At 42.0% G+C, this 22,333-nt stretch overlaps 1 protein-coding gene across 5 annotated transcripts in view; it reads right to left on the reverse strand.

Moving 5' to 3' along the window:
- EVI5 (ecotropic viral integration site 5) overlaps positions 1-12,842 on the reverse strand; it is a 269,819-nt gene extending 256,977 nt beyond the window's left edge. For 3 of the 5 annotated variants that reach the window (XM_066268649.1, XM_066268645.1, XM_066268646.1), the window contains exon 1: positions 12,421-12,842. The gene's annotated coding sequence lies outside the window, so the exon portion shown is untranslated. The remainder of the gene's footprint in view (positions 1-12,420) is intronic. The other 2 variants (XM_066268647.1, XM_066268648.1) reach the window with 1 other exon arrangement.
- Positions 12,843-22,333: the final 9,491 nt, after the last annotated feature.

The raw sequence follows: 22,333 nt of genomic DNA on the forward strand, positions 1-22,333 counted from the left end.
AAAGATAAAATAATTAATTTCTGGAGGAGCAAAAAGGCTAGTATACAGTGGTAAGTTTGTATTTTACAAAAACGTCAAAAATTAATTTGAAGAGCAACAGAAGGCTGACAGCCTTTTATTCTACCAAATAAGGACATGCCCACCAATATCTAGCATGACAAATTTCATATAAGAAAGGACATTTTAGCACAGAAAAGGACAGACATAATTTAAAGGTAAACAAATTAAATTTTATAAAGTTAGCCTAAGAGAAATTATATTGAGAATAATATTTTCGTCTACGGCCATACCACCCTGAACGCGCCCGATCTCGTCTGATCTCGGAAGCCAAGCAGGGTCGGGCCTGGTTAGTACTTGGATGGGAGAATAATATTTTCATTCCATCCTGAACTTCATAGTAAAAACTCTGTCTCCAAGATCATTTGGAAACCTGCTGCCTTAGTGTTTTTAAAGAAAAGTTTAAAGAATAACAAGGCTACTAGAAGAGCTTAACATAAGAGTCTTTAATAGGTGGCTTTCATTAATATACCAATTTATGTTAACTATTAATATAAATTAAGACCTCTATAACCTTAGCAATAGTTTTTAACTTTTGTTGGTGTAGCGAATCTTTTTTCAAAATGAAAATTTCTGAGTATTACACCTTCTCCCATGACAGTAAAGTATTATTGATCGATATGAGAAAACCACATAATATTTAAATAACTTTATATTCTAAGTAAACAAGATCTATTACTTATTCATTTAATATTAAATGTTTAATGCACATATGAATTTTCAGACCCGTTGCAGAGATCCACAGCTCAATCAGTTTCTCCAGGCACTCATTTCTTTACCATGAGTTTCCCACTACAGAAAGTATCAAATACTCAATAGGCTGGTTTATCTTTAAAAATCATTTCTAAACCTGAGATATTAAGATTCTGAGACAATGAGTACTTCTCAAAATAATTTTGGGACTTCTAGAGAAATGACATTTTGAGCCAATATTTAGGTTCTCTCCATCGTGACATCATTCTATTTCGATAACAGTAAATAAATTCAAAAGCTATAATCCCATAAGGAGGAGATAACAGTGGAGAGCAAATGGCAACACATTTTTTAATAATGGAAAGCAGATGATAAACTTCAGGTTAAGATAGCAGGTTGACACACACATCTAATTCTGCTCCGTTCCAAAACACTACTAAATCAAGAACAAAAAATTTTTTTTTCTTGTTCTTTTGTTCTGTTTTTAGAATGCAAACCATAAGGTCAGAGAAAATGAAAAAGAGACAACAGCAACACAATTGTGGAAGCTGGGAGGAAGATGGATGAGTGGTAAGTGACTACTCAGACAGCCAAATAACTCATCAGCGCTGACAATTAAGAACAAACCCCGTCTCACTGCAGAATCTTGAAAAGGCTCAGAAACTACCAGAACAAAGAGGGGGGTTGGGGAAACTAAAACAAGAAAGGACCAGGTGAAGGCTTTTTAAACATTTTAAAACCAACATTCCCCCAAGTTGCTACCTGGCCCACCCTCAATGCATCAACTGATTAGAGATTTATCCCTTAAGGGGGTAAACCATACATGGTAGAACACATATAGGTATTTTAACAAAAAGAAGCACTTATGTGACCTTACACACTAAATGCTCTATGGCTCATTACCCAGTCAGCCCTCTCTCCCTAATTTCCCAGATCACTGGCAACAAGAACTGTCCTTAAGCAGAAAATGAACATGCTCTGATAAATCTGACCAAGACGAAAGGAAAGACAGAGACACTGGAGGAAGCTTCAAACAGTCCACCCAACTAATGGTTTCAATTTTAGCCACACACTGGATGACCTTGGCAACTTTAAAAAACACAGATGCTAATCTATGGTGATAGAAATTAGAATATAGTAGCTGCCTTGGGCACAGGTAGGGAATATAGAAGAAAGAAATATGAAAGAATACTTTTTTTAATTCAATGAGAAGAGGGGAGGCAGAGTGACAGGCTCCCACATGCATCCCAACTGGAATCCACCTGGCAAGCCCACTAGGGGGCGTTGCTCTGCCCATCTGGGCATTGCTCCATTGCTCAGCAACCAAGCTCCTCTTAACGCCTGAGGTGGAGGCCATGGAGCCAACCTCAGCGCCCAGGGACAACTCACTCCAATCGAGCCATGGCTGCAGGATGGGAAGAGAGAGGGGAAAAAAAGAGAAGGGGAGGGGTGGAGAAGCAGATGGGCACTTCTCCTGTGTGCCCTTACCAAGAATCAAACCTGGGACATCCACATGCTGGACAGATGCTCTACCACTGAGCGAACTGGCCAGAGCCTAAAGAAATATTTTTTTAATTTTATTTATTAATTTTAGAGAGAGGAGACAGAGAAGGGGAGGAGCAGGTAACATCAACTCATAGTAGTTCCTTCTCATATGTGCCTTGACTGGGCAAGGCCAGAGTTTCGAACAGACAACCTCAGCATTCCAGGTTAATGCTTTATACACTGCACTACCACAGGTCAGGCATGAATATAAAGGAATTTTCTAGGGTTTGCACAATGCTTTTTATCAAGCTATATATACTGCTCACAAAAATTAGGGGATACTTCAAAATGAATATGAAACTATAAAATATTCCCTAATTTTTGTGAGCATTGTACTTAAAAGCTGTGTATTTTACTGTATGCAATTACACCTTTTTTTTTTTTTTTTTTTTTTTTTTTTTTTTGTATTTTTCCGAAGTTGGAAACGGGGAGGCAGTCAGACAGACTCCCGCATGCGCCCGACCGGGATCCACCCAGCATGCCCACCAGGGGGCGATGCTCTGCCCATCTTGGGGCTTCACTCTGCCGCAATCAGAGCCATTCTAGCGCCTGAGGCAGAGACCACAGAGCCATCCTCAGCGTGAGGGCCAACTTTGCTCCAATGGAGCCCTGGCTGCTGGAGGGGAAGAGAGAGACAGAGAAGAAGGAGAAGGGGAAGGGGTGGAGAAGGGGAGGGGTGGAGAAAGGGAGGGGTGGAGAAGCAGATGGGCACTTCTCCTGTGTGCCCTGGCCAGGAATCAAACCCGGGACTCCTGCACGCCAGGCCGACGCTCTACCACTGAGCCAACCGGCCAGGGCCCACCTTTTTTTTTTTTTTAATTATTGCTATCTGGGTCTTACCCCCAGATATTCTAATGTATTTGGTCTAGCAGCAGCATGTATGCATGTGGTGCACACGTGTGTGTTTTAAAGCTCCCCATGATTCTAATGTGCAGCCAAAATTCAGAACCACTGTTTTAGATTTTTGGATTACAGAGTAAATCTCTAAATCAGTAAGCCCCACCCATAAACTCAGGGCTTCCAATCCACTTTTAGTTACCACTCTTTTTTTTTTTTTTTTTTTTTTACAGAGACAGAGAGTCAGAGAGAGGGACAGACAGACAGGAACAGAGAGAGATGAGAAGCATCAATCATCAGTTTTTCATTGCAACACCTTAGTTGTTCATTGATTGCTTTCTCATATGTGCTTTGACCGTGGGGCTACAGCAAACTGAGTAACCCCTTGCTCAAGCCAATGACCTTGGGTCCAAGCTGAGCTTTGCTCAAACCAGATAAGCCCGCGCTCAAGCTGGCGACCTCGGGGTCTCGAACCTAGGTCCTCCACATCCCAGTCCGATGCTTTATCCACTGCGCCACTGCCTGGTCAGACTAGTTACCATTCTTAATCATGAAAAAACAACCAAAAATTACCAGACCTTTGTGGAGGGCCATTACTGCTGAAACTATACCAAACAGAAGGGAGAAAAAAGTAACTTGGAGGAAGCAAACTATGCAAGGAAAAGAAAGCTTAAAGAAACTACCTTTAACATTCTCAAACAGGTAAGAAAAGATATGGCATCCATGAAACAGCAAAAAAGATGGAGGATTGTGTAACTAAGTACAGGAGGAGAGACTAAACTGACAGGTCTGCACAAGGAAATATGGTCAGTAAATGATTTGCCTCACTAACAGAACTCCAGTAAAGCTCAGCACTTGGGAATCTCCAGGTATACAGTCAGTGGGGGAGAGGTACGGGGCTGAAAAGCAGGGCTTACTGGTTTAAAGTCTGTATAAAGTATGTACACAGAACCTCCAGTTTCCCTTCCATACTAATCACATCCTCTCATAAATTTAATTTCTAGAAACACAAAGACTCCAGACCGGTGTTTCCCAACATGGGGCCCATGCCCCACAGGGGGACAATTCGATAATTAAGGGGGGCAATTTGAAAATGGACTTGACACGACTTTAACTCTTTCGCCCCGGGCCACTTAAATGCAATGCTAGATATCGGTGCCAAATTTAACAAAAAATGCAATTCTTAAATAATTGCAGTAAATAATTATTAAGTATAATTTCGTTTGAAGAGACCAAAATATCAACTGGGTGATTGGCGTCAAGTAAACTTCGTCCTGGGTTCACCGCGGAGTGTGCCGTCTGCCGCGGGGAACCCCGGACGTTTTAAAAACTCGCTAAACAATGCAGTTATTCTCACCTAATTGGCCCATCGCAACTTCTGTAGTGTTTCACATCATTCAGTTGGTGTTAATTTGAAATATGTCAGTCAAAACTGTTGTAAAAGCTCATTGATTTAATAAATATACATATATATATTGTATAGATATAATTGGTAAGTATTTGATTTTATTTTTATCAATATTAAACTCTTTATTAAGTACTTCTTGCATCGGGGCTAGAAAGCACTAATATTTTATAAATATTATTGGGGCTATAATAGTGCATGCATGACAATTTTAATTTTATTTTTTTTTTATTTATTTTTTTTATTTTATTCATTTTTAGAGAGGAGAGAGAGAGGGAGAGACAGAGAGACAGAGAGAGAGAAGGGGGGAGGAGCTGGAAGCATCAACTCCCATATGTGCCTTGACCAGGCAAGCCCAGGGTTTCGAACCAGCGACCTCAGCATTTCCAGGTCGATGCTTTATCCACTGCGCCACCACAGGTCAGGCCAATTTTAATTTTAGAAGCATAACTTTCCAGAAAATTTTGTCAAGTGGAAAAAATATAGATACCTTTTGATTTGCGGTGGTAGTGTAGTAAATGTGTTATATACATTTAAATAAATATGAATTTTTAGTATACGTTTACTCTGTCACATTGAATATATTTTAACACATATTTTAATATTAGTTTTTAATTGATCTTACTTTTATTTCTTATAGCCCATAGTAAAATGAGTGGTGCAAGCAAGAAAAAAACTCGTCAATATTTGGAGGAATATTTAAAATTTGGGTTCATACCCGCTGTTTACGATGAGCGGATTCCTTTTTGTCTTTTATGCCAGCAATGCTTGACCAACGAATCAATGAAACGAGGTTGTCTTGAGGCACATTTGAAGGCGAAACATAGTGCTCATATTAATTCAGATTTGAGTTACTTTAAAACTTTAAAGAAAATTTTTGAAAAAAGAACATTAAAGTCTCTATTTACTGCTCATACTTCAACTAATAATCGTGTTCTTGAGGCTAGTTATCAAATTTCTTTATTCATCACTAAAACTGGAGAAAATCACACTATAGGAGAGAATTTAATAAAACCATCAATATCAGCATTTCTTAAAACGGTTCTTGAAAAATATGACAGATGTAAAAGCTATGCCACTCAGTGACAATACTGTTAGCAGAAGAATAGACGAAATGAGTGAGGATATTGAAAAACAACTTATTGAAAAGCTGAAAACAAGAAAATTCTCCTTGCAAATGGATGAATCAACTTTGAGAGACAGTGAGGCAGTATTGATAACTTACGTAAGATATATTGATAAAGGACACTTTGCTGAAGAAATGTTGTTCTGTAAAAGATTAGAAAGCACCACTACCTCCAAAGATATATATAATAAGCTAAAAAACTACTTAGATGTCAATGATATACCAATGAAAAATACAACATCTTGTGCTGCAAATGATGCTCCCAATATGATGGGCAAGAAAAATGGCTGCTTAAAATTGATGAAAGATGTGAATCCAGAAATGATTCTTGTGCATTGTGTTATTCATAGGGAAAACTTGGTAGCTAAAAACATCTCGCCTGTTCTGAATGAAGTATTACATACAGTAATAAAGTGTGTTAATGCTATTAAAGCTAGTGCCAAATGTGAGTGTCTTTTCAAGCTATTTTGTGAAGAACAAAATGAAGACCATGTGAGACTTTTACTTCATACTGAAGTAAGATGGCTATCTAAAGGAAACTGTTTGAAAAGATTTATGGAACTGTTTGATACTCTTAGTGATTTTTTAAGCGGCAAACCTGAAATGAAATATCTGTTAACAATAGCTGGTAAAAAGCATTTGTGAGTTATTTAGCCGATATATTTGAAAAACTAAATATATTAAATAAGCAACTTCAAGGAACAAATAAAACTCTTGTTGATGCAAAAGCAAAGATATTTGGTTTTATTACCAATATTGAGTTATGTCAGAAACATATTAACAACAAAAACTTTAAACAGTTTCATTGGCTCCAAAAATGTGAAGTAACTGATACCGCTTTACTTGTTATTGTCAATCAGTTGAATATTCTATCAGCTGATTTAAAAGAAAGATTTTCTGATTTAAAACAAATTGATTTTCCAACATGGATGATGCAGCCAATGTTAGTGGATTTGTCTGATATATCAAATATTCAGTATCAAGAAGAACTCGCAGAATTGCAAAATGATGAGTCAGTTAAAGCTTTATTTAATATCAAAGGAGCGATGGCATGGCTTTGTGAGGAAACAGAAATCAAATACTCAAATTCAACCAAATGTGCAAGAAAACTATTGCTACCATTTCCATCTTCATTTTTAGCTGAATGTGGATTTAGTGCTGTAAATGATTTACTGGTTAAAAAAAAGAAATCGGCTGGATATAACACAACGTGGAGACTTGAGACTAAAGCTAACCAAATTGGAACCTAATATAAAATCTCTGTGCAGCAAGCATCAAGCGCAAGGATCAAACTAAATTAAAATAATAAATTAATATAGAAAAATCTGTATTAAAATTATTTGGAATTTAAATTTGTTTTTCATTATATGTTTTGAAATTTTACTTACTGTGTTTTGTTAACAATTTCATAGTGATTTCTTCCTAGAACCTATCATTTATGTTTATTAAGTGAACAAATCAATTTTTTAATGTTAAAAATTATGTATGTTACATGGGGGGGACATAAAAATTTTAGAAAGGTTAAGGTGGGGGAATGGCATAAAAAAGGTTGGGAAACACTGCTCCAGACCCAAGAAGAGGAAACCGAAGTGACGCTCAAGGTTGAAAGCCAAGGGATTAAGCAGAAGTACAGTTGTCCCCCTTATTCACCTTCCAATTTCAGTTACCTGCAATCCACGAGCAGTCCGAAAATATTAGATGGAAAATTCTAGAAATAAACAATTCTTAAGTTTTAAATTGCATGCCGTTCTGAGTAGCGTGATGAAATCTTGCACCATCCCACTCTGTCCACCCCATCCCTTCCAGGACATGAATCATCCCTTTGTCCAGAGTATTCACACTGTATACACGGCCCAGCCATTAGTCACTTAGTAGCCATCCCAATTAGATCGATTGTGGAGTACCTCAATGCTTGTGTTCAAGTAACCCTTATTTTATTTAGTAATGGCCCCAATGTGCAAAGGTAGTGATGCTGGCAATTCAGATGTAACAATGAGAAGCCATAAAGTGCTTCTTTAAAGTGAAAAGGTATACATATGTTGGAAAAAACAGCATATACTGTATATAGGATTCAGTTCTATCTAGGGTTTCAGGCATCCACTGGGAAGTTTTGGAAGGTATCTCCTGCAGAAAAGGAGGGGGAGACTACTGTACATATAGTGAATAGTAGCCCCCACCCACAGGCCACTTCCTTTGCCCAAGTCCCAGAACACTGAAAGTCAGATATATTACATATTACTTCTCCCCAGTTTGATTTAAATGCCCCCTTTGCATGCAGCCAACCCAATTTTCATCACAGCATTTTTCCTAGTGGAGAACAAAGGTCTCTTCTTGAAATTCTACAACCCATCGTAGACTCTTAAGGGCAGGGACAACATCTTAATCAGTATTACATCCCTAGAGCCTAATATACTAAACACTATATATATCTTTAATTGGTCCAAGACACTGAGATACCATGCAAACAAACAAACAAAAACTTGGAAAACTAGGCCCTGGCCGGTTGGCTCAGCGGTAGAGCGTCGGCCTAGCGTGTGGAGGACCCGGGTTCGATTCCCGGCCAGGGCACATTGGAGAAGCGCCCATTTGCTTCTCCACCCCTCCGTCGCGCTTTCCTCTCTGTCTCTCTCTTCCCCTCCCGCAGCCAAGGCTCCATTGGAGCAAAGATGGCCCGGGCGCTGGGGATGGCTCTGTGGCCTCTGCCCCAGGCGCTAGAGTGGCTCTGGTCGCAACATGGCGACACCCAGGATGAGCAGAGCATCGCCCCTGGTGGGCAGAGCGTCGCCCCTGGTGGGCGTGCCGGGTGGATCCCGGTTGGGCGCATGTGGGAGTCTGTCTGACTGTCTCTCCCCGTTTCTAGCTTCAGAAAAATGAAAAAAAAAAAAAAAACTTGGAAAACTAGAACATAGGTATATGAAGACTAGGTCCTATGTGAAGATTAAAAACTTAGAATTTATTGATGAAATGATGTCTGAGAATTGTTTTTAAATAATCCCAGGGTCCTGGCCGGTTGGCTCAGCGGTGGAGCGTCGGCCTGGCGTGCGGGGGACCCGGGTTCGATTCCCAGCCAGGGCACATGGGAGAGGCGCCCATCTGCTTCTCCACCCCTCCCCCTCTCCTTCATCTCTGTCTCTCTCTTCCCCTCCTGCAGCCAAGGCTCCATTGGAGCGGAGATGGCCCGGGCACTGGGGATGGCTCCTTGGCCTCTGCCCCAGGCGCTAGAGTGGCTCTGGTCGCAGCAGAGCGACACCCCGGAGGGGCAGAGCGTCGCCCCTGGTTGGTATGCCGGGTGGATCCCGGTCGGGCGCATGCGGGAGTCTGTTTGACTGTCTCTCCTCGTTTCCAGCTTCAGAAAAATACAAAAAAATACAAAAATAAATAAATAAATAAATAATCCCAGAGGCCTCCATCAAAAAAATTACTAGTTTTATTTTAATATAGCAGCCATAAATAGGTTTCTCTGGGGTATTTTTCCGAAGTGAGAAGGGAGGGCAGGCAGGCAGACTTCCGCATGCGCCATGTGCCCAACCAGGATCCACCCAGCATGCCCACCAGGGGGCAATGCTCGGCCCCTCTGGGGCATTGCTCCACTGCAACAGGAGCCATTCTAGCGCCTGAGGCAGAAGCATGGAGTCATCCTCAGCATCCAGGCCATCTTTGCTCCCATGGAGCCTTGGCTGCTGGAGGGGAAGAGAGAGAGAGAGAGAGAGAGAGAGAGAGAGAGAGAGAGAGAAAGGAGAGGGGGAAGGGTGGAGAAGCAGATGGGCACTTCTCCTGTGTGTCCTGGCCAGGAATCGAACCTGGACTTCCAAACACCGGCCGAAGCTCTACTGCTGAGCAAACCAGCCAGGGCTAGCCATAAATGTTTTAAAATATGATTTATAATAATAACAAAAAATATCAAATACCTAAGGACAAATATCAAAAGATGCACAAGACTTGTCTGACCTGTGATGGTACAGTGGATAAAGCATCGACCTGGAACACTGAGGTCACCAATTCAAAACCCTACATTTGCCCAATCAAGGCACATATGAGAAGCAACTACTACGAGTTGATGCTTCCTGCTGTTCCCCCCTTATCTCATCACTATAAACTCAGTAAGTAAAATCTTTTTTTAAAAAAAGGCATTAAAAAAGATGTGCAAGACTTTTACAAAGAAAACTATAAAACATTACTGAGAATATTTTTTAAAGACCTAAATTAATGGAAATTTTCATAAACTGGAAACTCAACATAAATTGGAAAACTCAAGATTGTTAAAATATCAATTCTTTACAAATTGATATATAGATTCAATTCCAATTCCCAAAATTTGTGAAGTTAACAAGAAGATAATGAAAAAGTGCCACAAATTGCAGGTGCAAGGATAGTATTTTCAATAAATTGTGCTGAGTCAAATAGATAGCCAAATGGTAAAAAGTAAAACTTGACCCCTACAATTCATATGTAATTTACTATAAATTATACACCTTAAATGTGAAAAGTAGAACAAAATAAAACTCCTATAACATAACACAGAAAATATCTTTATAGTTTTAGACCAGATATAGATTTTTTTTCCCTTTTAAGTGGGAGGAGGGAAGATAGTGAGACAGACTCTCACATGCACCTTGACCAGCATCCAACCAGCAACCCCCATCTGAGGTGGATGCCTGAATCAAATAAGCTATTTTTAGCACCTAAGGCTGACGCCCTGGGACCAACTCAGCTACCCTCAGCACCCGGGCCAACACTCAGACTAAATGGGGCACTGGCTGCAAGAGAGGAAGAGGGAAAGAAAGGGGAGAGGAAGGAGGGAGAGAAGCAGATAGTCACTTCTCTTATGTGCCCTGACATAGACCCGAACCTAAGATGCCCATATGCTGGTCCAATGGTCTACCCACTGAGCTAACTTGCTTAAATAGGGTACAAAAAGTAGTAATCATAAAGGAAAAGATTAAGTATATTTCATTAAATTTGAGAATTTCCACTCATAAAATATAACCAGTAAATGAGTCAAGAAACAGAGTGGGGCCTGACCATGCCATGGCGCAGTGGATGGAGTGTCGGACTGGGATGCGGAGAACCCAGGTTCGAGACCCCAAGGTTGCCAGCTTGAGCGCGGGCTCATCTGGTTTGAGCAAAGCTCACCGGCTTGGACCCAGGGTTGCTGGCTCGAGCAAAGGGTTACTCAGTCTGCTGAAGGCACACCGTCAAGGCACACATGAGAAAGCAATCAATGAACAACTAAAGTGTTGCAACGAAAAACTGATGACTGATGCTTCTCATCTCTCTCCGTTCCTGTCTGTCCCTATCTATCCCTATCTATCCCTCTCTCTGACTCTCTCTCTGTCTCTGTAAAAATAAAAAAAAATTAAAAAAAAAAGAAACAGAGTGGGGAAAAAACTAATGGAAGATACACATACACACACACACATACTCTCACACATTCAACCATAATCATCAAGAACATACAAAATAAAACCCACACTAATATATTACTGTATCTCTGCTAGAACAGCAAAAGTTTTAAAAACTGAAAAGCATCAGGAAGGATGTGGAGTAAATGGAATATCATTCCCTGCTGACTGGTACAACCACTTTGGGGAAATGTTCATCAGGGCCTAATACTAAAGTTATCATTCACATTCCTTACAAACCAACAATTCCACCCTGGGTATAAACCCCCAACCAAGTGATAAGTCCATTTCTTGATTTGTGATGGCACAGGAAAAACTTTTTGCTGGCCCACTTAAGTTATGCACTTTTTCTGTACATCATACTTCATTAAGTTTTCTAAGATTTATTTGACACACAGTTCTCAGAAACCTAAGGCTAGTATTTTAAATATAAAAGGACTTTCTTGTAAATTGATGAAAGTTTACTAATAAAATTAAAAAACAAAAATACCTATTAACATACCCCATAACAAAGGTAAAAACTACCAACAGGCAATTTTTCTTGATCTTCATGAAGCACTTGATTTCCTTCCTTCGGCAAAGAAAGGAGTTTATTATTCTACACACTGCAACCCAAAGAAAAGATATCTGTGCAAGAAAATGCTGCTTTTCGAAATCTTCCTCTAAAAGAAATGGATATGAGCGAAGCAAAGGAACCAATCCCAAAGTTTTGATTAACTCTTCGGTGCAAAAATGTCAACTGAGTTGATCTAAGAAAACCAAAAGACAGAAAGAGACAAAAAAATCAGAGCATCTAGAAGCGAACACCGAAACCACAATTCAACCTACCGGAAATTCTGCGGTTATTTTGAGGCTTGCCCCGCTAGTCATAAGGTGATTCAGTGATGGCTACAACCGCTCCCCAACTGCATCCTTGCTAGCACACCTGGCTTGCCCATCACCTGCCTGGAGACAGGACCTTGCACAGAACCCCGGAGGCCAAAAAAAGACGCTAACTTTGCCAGGGGCGCGCACGGTCTCGCCCTGTCAGGTCACCCAGAGGGAATGGACTTCTGGTTTCCAGCGCTGGGGTGAAGTGCACAGGATTTACGAAGAAGCGCCCCGAAGCTGCCCCACCCCTCCACCTCCCTGGGACGCCACTGGAAGACCCGCTGGAGAGTTTCTTCCCCAGTTCCCACGAGAGGAGCGTCCTGGGCCGCAGCCGACCCAGGGAACTTAGGCCCGGGTGGTGCAGGGCGCGCCGCCAGCTCGCGCTGCAAGTTTGGTGGCGGCCTCCACGCGGGCGACTCGGCCTCGCCGTGCGCCCTGCGGAACCCGGGCTCGCAGCCCGCCCGGCCTGGCGGGGCGCCTCTCACCTTGGAAACGTTGGGTAGACTCCGCGGTAAACATTAACTTCCCATCCAGCCGGCAGCCGCGCCGCCGTGTCTAAGCGCCTCGGCCCGCTCCGGGCTCCGCCGGCCGTCCTCCCCGCACTCTGTCGAGCGCCGCGCTCACTCAGGGGCTCAGAGCAGCCTCCGACAGGCACCGACCCTCCGCGCACCGCCGCTGTCTCCACCACTACGCGACCCTAGCCCGCCCGCCCGCGGGCTCCTCCGGGGTCCAGCCGGGCCGCGTCAGGAAAGCCCAAAGCGCAGGCGCGGGAGGACCTTAAAGAGACCGGGCCGCCTCTACTGCATAATGGTTCGAGCAGGTTAGAGGCCCGGCCGGCCGAGAAAAGGAGAAGCCGAAGCGATTGGACCATGGGCACCGGGGGCGGGGAAATCCCGCTCCCTTCTCCGCCTCTTCCAAAGCACCAGCCTTCCACCTTACAAATTGCTGACTTCCTCCGTCTCTCAGGACCGCCCCTAGCATGTGAAAGCCGTACAGGACACAGCCCTCGGGGCCCTAAACGACCCCGCGCCTGCGGCTGCGGACCCGGTGCTGCCGCCCCGCTGCCCCGCCTACGCGCCTGTATTCCAGTCGCGGGCACGCGACGCGGACGCGGGGGCTTCCGAAGGCTGCTGAGCTCCCCGAGAGGTGACCTAAGTCTCACTCAAAAGCAATTATCAATTTGTAAATGACACTTGTGATTGCAAATCACTCTAGCGTCAGTCCCTCCGACACACTGTGTTTATGCAGACTCCGGCAGGGGGCAGAACCTGGACACAAATATGTGAGGTCGAGCCGGGCAGCCATCCAACATCAACGAAGAAATTCTTAGAAGGAAAGTGCTTAGTTTGGAACAGAAACGACATACTAATTCCGGTTTAATCCCAGAAAAAACAGGCAAGAAAAACAGTGAAGGCAATATAAATTACTTTCATTCTACATTTAGAAGTGACAAAATGATAGCAGTAATTATCAGCACAAAAAAGAAAATTCAAAATTATTTGCCTAGAAATTAGCCCTGGTTATTTTCTCATTTAAATTTATAATCTCTAGAAAGGCTTCCAATGTAATAAATACTATAGAAGAAGAAAAACTCTCAATTTTTTAACAAGATTAAAAAATACCAAAAAACGGGAAGTAGAGCCATGCCCTCCACCCAGCTAACAACTGAAATGTGGAAATTTTATGAGGCAAAATTTTACATAACTTTTAAGTTCATTTCAATGAACTTAAAACAATTGGAACAATTTCATTGCAACTGAATTCATCTTGTATAGGAAAACTGAGAGACATCTTGATATCTTTCACTTCTCTGTTTCCTCTCATAGAAAATCCTGTTGATTTTACATCCCAATTGGCCTTGAATCTGCCCTGCTCTATCTTCTCCATTACCATCTTAGTCTAAACTACCTTTGGGGTGTAGGAAGGAGGAAACTAACCTAGTTTAACCACATGGGCTCTAGCCCCTCTTTAATCTCTTCTTCACACAGGCTACCTAAGGCTCTGTCACCCTGTCACTTCCCAGCATAAACCACTTCGATAGCTTCCTATTCTCTGAGACAAAACCCTTTAATTAATCTAGCCCTGCATAGTCCCTGCCTTGCCCAGCTCTCCATGTCTTCTCACTGCTCAGACCACATTCCATCCTGTAGTCTGTGTTCCAGACACACAGGTCTCTCCGAATCCCTCAAAGCTACCTCCCTCTACAGAGCCTTTTCACGTGCTTTGCTCTGTGCCTAGAAAGTTCTTCAACCCTCATTCCAATCTCAGATCTAAACTCTAATTCCAAGAAGCACCTTCGGACCTCCCTACCTTGGCCCTTTCTATATCACACTGCACTGAAACTGTAATTGGTGACTTTTTGTTTCCCCCACTGGACTACTATCGCCATAAGGCCAGGAGCTTGGTTTTCTTTGGCTCGTGGTTGTATTTCCATAGTTGTTCAATACATATTTGTTTAATAAATGAAAGACTCATAGAATGCTAGAACTTGAACAAGATGGGCTTAAAGATTACCCATGTTCTAAAAGGGTAAAATGTCACAATTTGACATTTAGAATCAGAAAAGAATTTCAGCTATTTTAAAATTATATTGTTTTAGCTGAGCTGTTACAAGAGTGAGTCTTTGGATAACCTACAAAACTGAGTTCTCAAAGCACCTTGAATAAACCCCTGAATGTAATAAGTGGAATGGGCCCACATAAAACTACAGTAATAACATTGGTTGCTTCAAGGGAGGAAGATTGGGTGATTAGGGGACAGGGCTGGAAAGGACACCTCACTGCCTGTGTTTTGTATCTTTTCAATTTCAAACCATGTGAATATATTACCTATTCAAAAATGAATAACACAAAGAGTGCATACTGTATGATTCTACTTCTTTGAAATTCTAGAAAAGACAAAATTAATCTGTTGTGAAAAAATTATAACTGGTTGCCTCTGGCAGGGAATTGATTTGGAAGAACATGAGAGAATTTTCTGGGTGATAAAAATGGTCTATATCTTGGTAGAAGTGGGAGTTATATAAATGTATTCACTTTGTCAAAAATGTACAGTTCACATTTCACTTAATGTAAATTTTATCTAAAAACTGTATAACAATAAATGAAGTTTATTATTTTAAAAATAAGCTAACAGCCCTGGCCAGTTAGCTCAGTGGTAGAGCATCGGCCTGGCGTGCAGGAGTCTTGTGTTCGATTCCCGGCCAGGGCACACAGGAGAAGCGCCCATCTGCTTCTTCACCCCTCCCCCCTCCTTTCTCTCTGTCTCTCTCTTCCCCTCCCGCAGCCAAGGCTCCATTGGAGCAAAGATGGCCCGGGCGCTGAGGATGACTCTATGGCCTCTGCCTCAGGCGCTAGAATGGCTCTGGTTGCAACAGAGCAAAGCCCCAGATGGGCAGAGCATCGCCCCCTGGTGGACATGCCAGGTGGATCCCGGTCGGGCGCATGTGGGAGTCTGTCTGACTGCCTCCCCATTTCCAACTTCAGAAAAATACAAAAAAAAAACTAACACACAGTTGAGGACTCACTGTGTATGAGTATTGGCTAAGGGCTGTACATACATTATTTCCTTTAGTCCTCATACTATCCTCAGGAAGCAAGTAATATTATAATCCCCCTGCATAGGAGAAAACTAAGACTTATTAAGTACTAGGTAACTTGCCTCTATTTATACAATGAAAACTGGGGAGGGGGCATGGCTTTGAATCCAATCAGTCTAATGCCAGAAGGGGTTATTACTTACCCACTAATCAAGAGCTTTTGCAATGATTGAAATCCTATTTTGAGTTAGGCTTCTCAGTAGCCCCAGCACTTTGCATAGTACCTGTTCAGTATATTTTGAATGATAAAGAATATGCTTGCTGTTGATTTTATTGGTATAAATGATATATTTTTTAGTTGGTACTGTGGATATGTGTGTGTGATCTAAATAATCTAAATAATCAGTACTGCTGTTCCTGAGATGTATTAGTTTAAATGAGGTCATTCGCCTAAGAAGACAAGACTGTATTAGCACTGAGCTTCTAGCACTATCCCTCATTTATTCCTTTCCTTCACTCATCCTGAGCTCATCAGTTTATTTGACGAAACGGCTTACACTTTAACTTTTCACTTAAATAGCTAATTCTAACCTCTCATGAGTGCTTGAGCACTTGAGTAAGTGAAATTCCACTGTGTGAATTCCACACCAACACCACCTCTGCTCCAGCTCTCTGCCACTCTGCTGTTTATACTCTGGAACTTTGAACTAGAATAGAAGACAGAGGAAGCATGGATGCAGTGAGCAGTGCCACTCTCCTCAGAAAAGTTTAATTTAAGGTAAATTCAGTTAGCAATTCAAAGTTGCCTCTGTTCAAATGCTGCAACTTAGCATTGATTGTGTCACTGTCACAGAAAGGAAGGTCTGAGCTCTATCCTCTCTAAACCTGGTAAGAGTTAAGTCTCTGAACATCATGCTTTCATCTTTGGCCATACCCTCTGAAAGCTCCTGATCTCATCTGGTCTCAGAAGAACACCATGCTCTCAACTTCCAAAGGTGGAGTCAGACCCACTGATAAATAGAACCCCCCACGCAAGCAGCTGGCATTTGGGGCTTCCTTAGATAACCAGGACATTCTAGGGTTGTGCTGTCCAATACAGCAGCCACGAGCCACATATGACTATTTACATTTAAACTTTAATTAAAATTTCATTTTCTCCATCGCACTTACAGTATACATTTCAAGTCAAGTGCTTAATAATAGCCACTTGTGGACACAGGCTGCCTTGCACAACACCAATATAGAACCTTTCCATCCATCAGAAAATTCTCTTGGCAACACAATTCTAGAAAAAGGAGAAACACACTCCATTGAGACTCCCAGCTAATGTTCAAATATTTTTTGCTTTGGAAAAATGAAGGCTTACAATGAAATAGTGAAAACCTATTACACTTGGTTCATTGCTTTCCACAACATGAATTCAAAAGGTAGTCAAACACAAAAGTGTGGCCACTCTACATACTGAGAGTTTTTTTTTTTCTTTTCATTTTTTTACAGAGACAGAGAGAGAGTCAGAGAGAGGAATAGACAGGGACAGACAGACATGAATGGAAGGGGGGAGGAGCAGGAAGCATCAACTCCCATACGTGCCTTGACCGGACAAGTGCAGGGTTTTGAACCGATGACCTCTGAGTTCCAGGTCGACGCTTTATCCACTGCACCACCACAGGTCAGGCCTCAATCATTAGTTTTTCATTGCGCATTGTGACACCTTAGTTGTTCATTGATTGCTTCCTCATATGTGCCTTGACCACGGGCCTTCAACAGACTGAGTAACCCCTTGCTCAAGCCAGCGACCTTGGGCTCAAGCTGGTGAGCCTTGCTCAAACCACATGAGCCCCTGCTCAAGCTGGCAACCTTGGGGTCTCGAACCTGGATCCTCGGCATCCTAGTCAAACACTCTATCCACTGCGCCACCACCTGGTCAGGCCACATACTGAGACTTTAAGAATGGCTATAACCTCACCAGTTTACTTCCACCACATTCCATTGTTTGCAAGGCACGTTATCTTAGGAAATAACATTGTTAGAGGGGCACACAATTCTATTGCCATCCCTTGGCCCTTGTGCACAGGTAGAAACTAGATCTGTCACAGTTGTGGTAAAGAACCAGCTCTCTGGCTCTAGAGTTTGGGCATGGTTTCTATATGTGATATTAAGACATTCACATTATCAACCAAACAACAGCTTTTGAAATTGTGCCACGAAAAGGGGACATCAAAAGATTGCCAATATCTACCCCACCAACAAAAGAAAAAGTCCATTTTCTTGACTTCCTAAAATATCCATTTTAAAGCAAAGTAAAATTCGATGCAACTAGAGTACATGCTAATTTCACTTTATTCAATTATCAGGGACCTAGTAACAACCTCTATGTTAATGCAAGTGACTAGTTATGACCTAAAATTTCAAGTGTGCTTGCCAAAAGTATGCTTAGCCTCTTGGAGCTCCAATATTCTCATCCAAAATGTAGATAATAATAATAATATCAACCTAAGCATTGCAGTGACAATAAAGTGAAATAATGTATGCAAGGCACATAAGCATTCAACAAGTGGTAGTCGCCTGACCTGTGGTAGCGCAGTGGATAAAGTGTCGACCTGGAAACGCTGAGGTCGCCGGTTCGAAACCCTGGGCTTGCCTGGTCAAAGCACATATGGGAGTTGATGCTTCCAGCTCCTACCCCCTTCTCTCTCTCTGTCTCTCCTCTCTCTCTCTCTCTCTCTCTGTCTGTCCCTCTCCTCTCTAAAATGAATAAATAAAAAAAATTAACAGCAAAAAAAAAAAAAACAAAAACAAGTGGTAGTCATTATAATTGCTATTATCTAAAGCCACACAGCACCAATGTGCAAGAATAAATAAACAGATTGTTAAAAAAGACTCTGAAGTACAAAAATCCTGACTCTACTACCTGCCAATTGTCTGGCCTTTAGCCTCTGTGAGCTTCAGTTTCTTAATCGGGCAAATAAGGATAAGAGTTGCTAACAATAGAGGTGTTGGTGAAATGTGTTATTTCATGTGAAAATGGCTTAATAACAGTAAAGTCAAATGCAAACTTCAGCTAATGTTAATTAGCACTCTGTCCCAACTTCACCGAAAAAGATGAGGAAACTATGTTGGGAAGGTATTGCTTTATAGTCCAATTAATTTAGCTTTTGTTGTGGACTGCTCTCCTTAAAGTGACTGGGAAGCAACTGCTGCTGAAGTCATCACTGAAAGGCCACATAACCATCAACGTTGCCACCAAATAGAATTTGTGAGCTAACACTGTGGTAACCCCAGTCATCTTCCTCATCTGATCCCCACATGAGAAATCTGAAGCCTGTACTGACACATCAGGTCTCCTCTGAGAATGTACATTCACAAAAGATAGCTAGCAGCCAATTACAGCACAGCAGGATATAGTATTGAATTATGAAGAGTCAGTTACTAATATCCCTTTCTTACAGGTATGGAATTAAACCTAACACTTCATAATACAAAGAGATAATATTCTTTTTTTTCTTTTAAACCCTGTTGCCATTTTTTTTATTTATTCATTTTAGAGAGGAGAGAGAGAGAGAGAGCAGAGACAGAGAGAGAGAGAAGGGGGGGAGGAGCTGGAAGCATCAACTCCCATATGTGCCTTGACCAGGCAAGCCCAGGGTTTCGAACTGGCGACCTCAGCATTTCCAGGTCGACGCTTTATCCACTGCGCCACCACAGGTCAGGCCCAAGAGATAATATTCTTAAAACTGAAGAAATGTTAACAAGCTGTCCCTGTGTTTTGAAGATTAAGCAAATGTATACAAACCCTAACTCAATAACAAAATATTTCCTGTTCCAGAAGTTACATTTTTGTGTATTAATATAAAATTAAACGTTGTTTTAGACATTTACCTGTTTCCCATTAGAGTTTCTAAAGGCAGCAGTCATTTTAGTGGTAATCATGATAAGCAAAGAAAACAGGGAGACTGGGGATTTGAATTGAATTTATAGCTGACTCATAGTGAATGTTTACAACGGCTCTGCCACTGGGAACACCCTTGCATTTCCTCCCTATACTTTCATTAGGTAGTGGCTTTAGGAGAAGCCAGGAACATGGAAGACTAGGAATGCAGTAACCAAAGTTGTTTGGTCTTATGAGTGGTAATTGATTTTGTTTTTCTTCCACCTTTTCTTTCTCTTTTCTTCTTCCCTCCCTTCCTTCCATCCTTTCTTTTCTCTTCCTCCAGTGACCTGATTTGTCTCAGTATGACAACTCTTTGTCAACTGTTAATATATTTGGAGTGCTGACTCTGAGGCATTGGCATGAAGTTTTGAAATATTAAGTAATTTCAGGCCCTGGCCGGTTGGCTCAGTGATAGAGCGTGAGCCTGGCGTGCAGGAGTCCGGGTTCGATTCCCAGCCAGGGCACACAGGAGAAGCACCCATCTGCTTCTCCACCCCTCCCCCTCTCCTTCCTCTCTGTCTCTCTCTTCCCCTCCTGCAGCCAAGGCTCCATTGGAGCAAAGTTGGCCCCGGGCGCTGGGGATGGCTCTATGGCCTCTGCCTCAGGTGCTAGAATGGCTCTGGTTGCAACAGAGCAACGCCCCAGATGGGCAGAGCATCACCCCCTGGTGGGCATGCCCCGGTGGATCCCGGTCGAGCGCATGCGGGAGTCTGTCTGACTGCCTCCCCGTTTCCAACTGCAGGGAAAAAAAAAAGTAATTTCAGTTCTTGGAATTTGACGCTAGACAAAATTATTAACTAGGTAGGACTTACCTTTTTGATTACTTTTTACTCTTTAACCAAGTTTATAATACTGCAGGCTATAATGCTCTAGAAATGGATGTTACATTTGTGTTACTCAGGGCTATCAATTGAGAGTTTACTATGTAATACCAAAGCAAGTGAAATATATTGTGAGATATCTAAATAACACTATTCTCTATTATTCTTCATTCCCTTGAAAGTAATCTGATAAAATATATTAGTTTTAAAAGATTGTCTCTGTAATAATTATAGCTTTTTAAAAATATTTCCTCCATTCCTTTATATTTTGAAATTTCTTTTTTTTTTTTTTTAATTTTTATTTATTTATTTATTTATTTATTTTCTGAAGCTAGAAACCGGGAGAGACAGTCAGACAGACTCCCGCATGTGCCCGACCGGGATCCACCCGGCCCGCCCACAAGGGGGCGACGCTCTGCCCACCAGGAGGCGATGCTCTACCCCTCCCGGGCGTCGCTCTGCCGAGACCAGAGCCACTCCAGCGCCTGGGGCAGAGGCCAAGGAGCCATCCCCAGCGCCCGGGCCATCCCCGCTCCAATGGAGCCTCGGCTGCGGGAGGGGAAGAGAGAGACAGAGACAGAGAGGAAGGAGGGGGGGTGGAGAAGCAAATGGGCGCCTCTCCCATATGCCCTGGCCGGGAATCGAACCCGGGTCCCCCGCACGCCAGGCCGACGCGCTACCGCTGAGCCAACCGGCCAGGGCCTGAAAATTCTTTTTTTAATTTTCTTGAATTTATGGGGTGACATTGGTTAATAAAATTATATAGATTTCAAGTGTATAATTCTATAACAAAACATCTGTTTATTGTATTGTGTGTTCACCACTGAAAATCAAGTCTCCTATCACCATTTATTCCCTGTACCCTCTTCTGCCACCTTTCAATGCCCTTTGCCCTCTAGTAGTCATCATACTTTTGTTTGTGTCTATGAGGTTTTGTATTTTTGTTTTGCTATCCTTCACCTTTTTCACCAAGCTCCCCAATCCTCTTCTCCTCTGACAGCTGACAGTCTGTTCTCTGTATCTATGAGTCTCTATTTTGTTTTTGTTTATTTATGTTCATTAGATTCCACATATAAGTGAAATTATACGGTACTTGTCTTTCTCTGACTGGCTTACTTCACTTAGTATACTGCTCTCGAGGTCCATCTATGGTGTCACAAAAAGTAAGATTTCCTTTTATTTTATGGCCAAGTAGCATTCCATTGTGTAAATGTACCACAGCTTTTTTATCTACTCACTTACTGATGGGCACTTGGGCTGCTTCCAAATCCTGGCTATTGTGCCTGACCTGTGGTGGTGCACTGGGTAAAGCATTGACCTGGAATGCTGAGGTTGCTGGTTCGAAACCCTGGGCTTGCCTGGTCAAGGCACATATGGGAGTTGATACTTCCTGCTCCTCCCTCTGTTCTATCTCTTTTCTCTCTCTCTAATAAAAATGAATAAATAAATAAAAATCCTGGCTATTGTAAATAATGCCACAATGAACATAGGAGTGCATACAAGGTCGGGTAAAGGTAGGTTTACAGTTGTTTTGTGGAAAAAATACAATAATTAATGAAGAACAATACAAGAATAAACTCTGTGTTTCACACACAACTGTAAACCTACTTTTGCCCCACCCTGTATATTCTTTCAATTCAGTGCTTCTGGTTTCTTCAGATATATTCCTGAAAGTGGAGTCACTTTCAGGAGTCACTGGGTCATAAACCAGTTCCATTTTTAATTTTTTGAGGAAACTCTTCACTGTTTTCCAGAGTGGCTGCACTAATCTGCATTCCCATCAACAGTGTATGAGGGTTCCTTATTCTCCACATCCTTGTCAATACTTGTTTGTTAATTTATTGAGTCTACGGCCATACCACCCTGAACGCGCCCGATCTTGTCTGTTAATTTATTGATGATAGCTATTCTGACAGGTGTGAGGTGACATCTCATTGCAATTTCAGTTCACATTTCTCTGATGATTAGTAACATTGAGCATCTTTTCATATGTCTATTGGCCACCTGTATGTTTTCTTTGGAGAAGTGTCTATTCAAGTCCTTTGCCCACTTTTTTTTAAGTAAGAGAGAGAGAGAGAGAGACAGAGATAAACAAGAAAGGAGAAAGA

Source organism: Saccopteryx bilineata, chromosome 3 (assembly GCF_036850765.1).
Source record: "Saccopteryx bilineata isolate mSacBil1 chromosome 3, mSacBil1_pri_phased_curated, whole genome shotgun sequence".
Lineage (NCBI taxonomy): Eukaryota > Metazoa > Chordata > Mammalia > Chiroptera > Emballonuridae > Saccopteryx > Saccopteryx bilineata.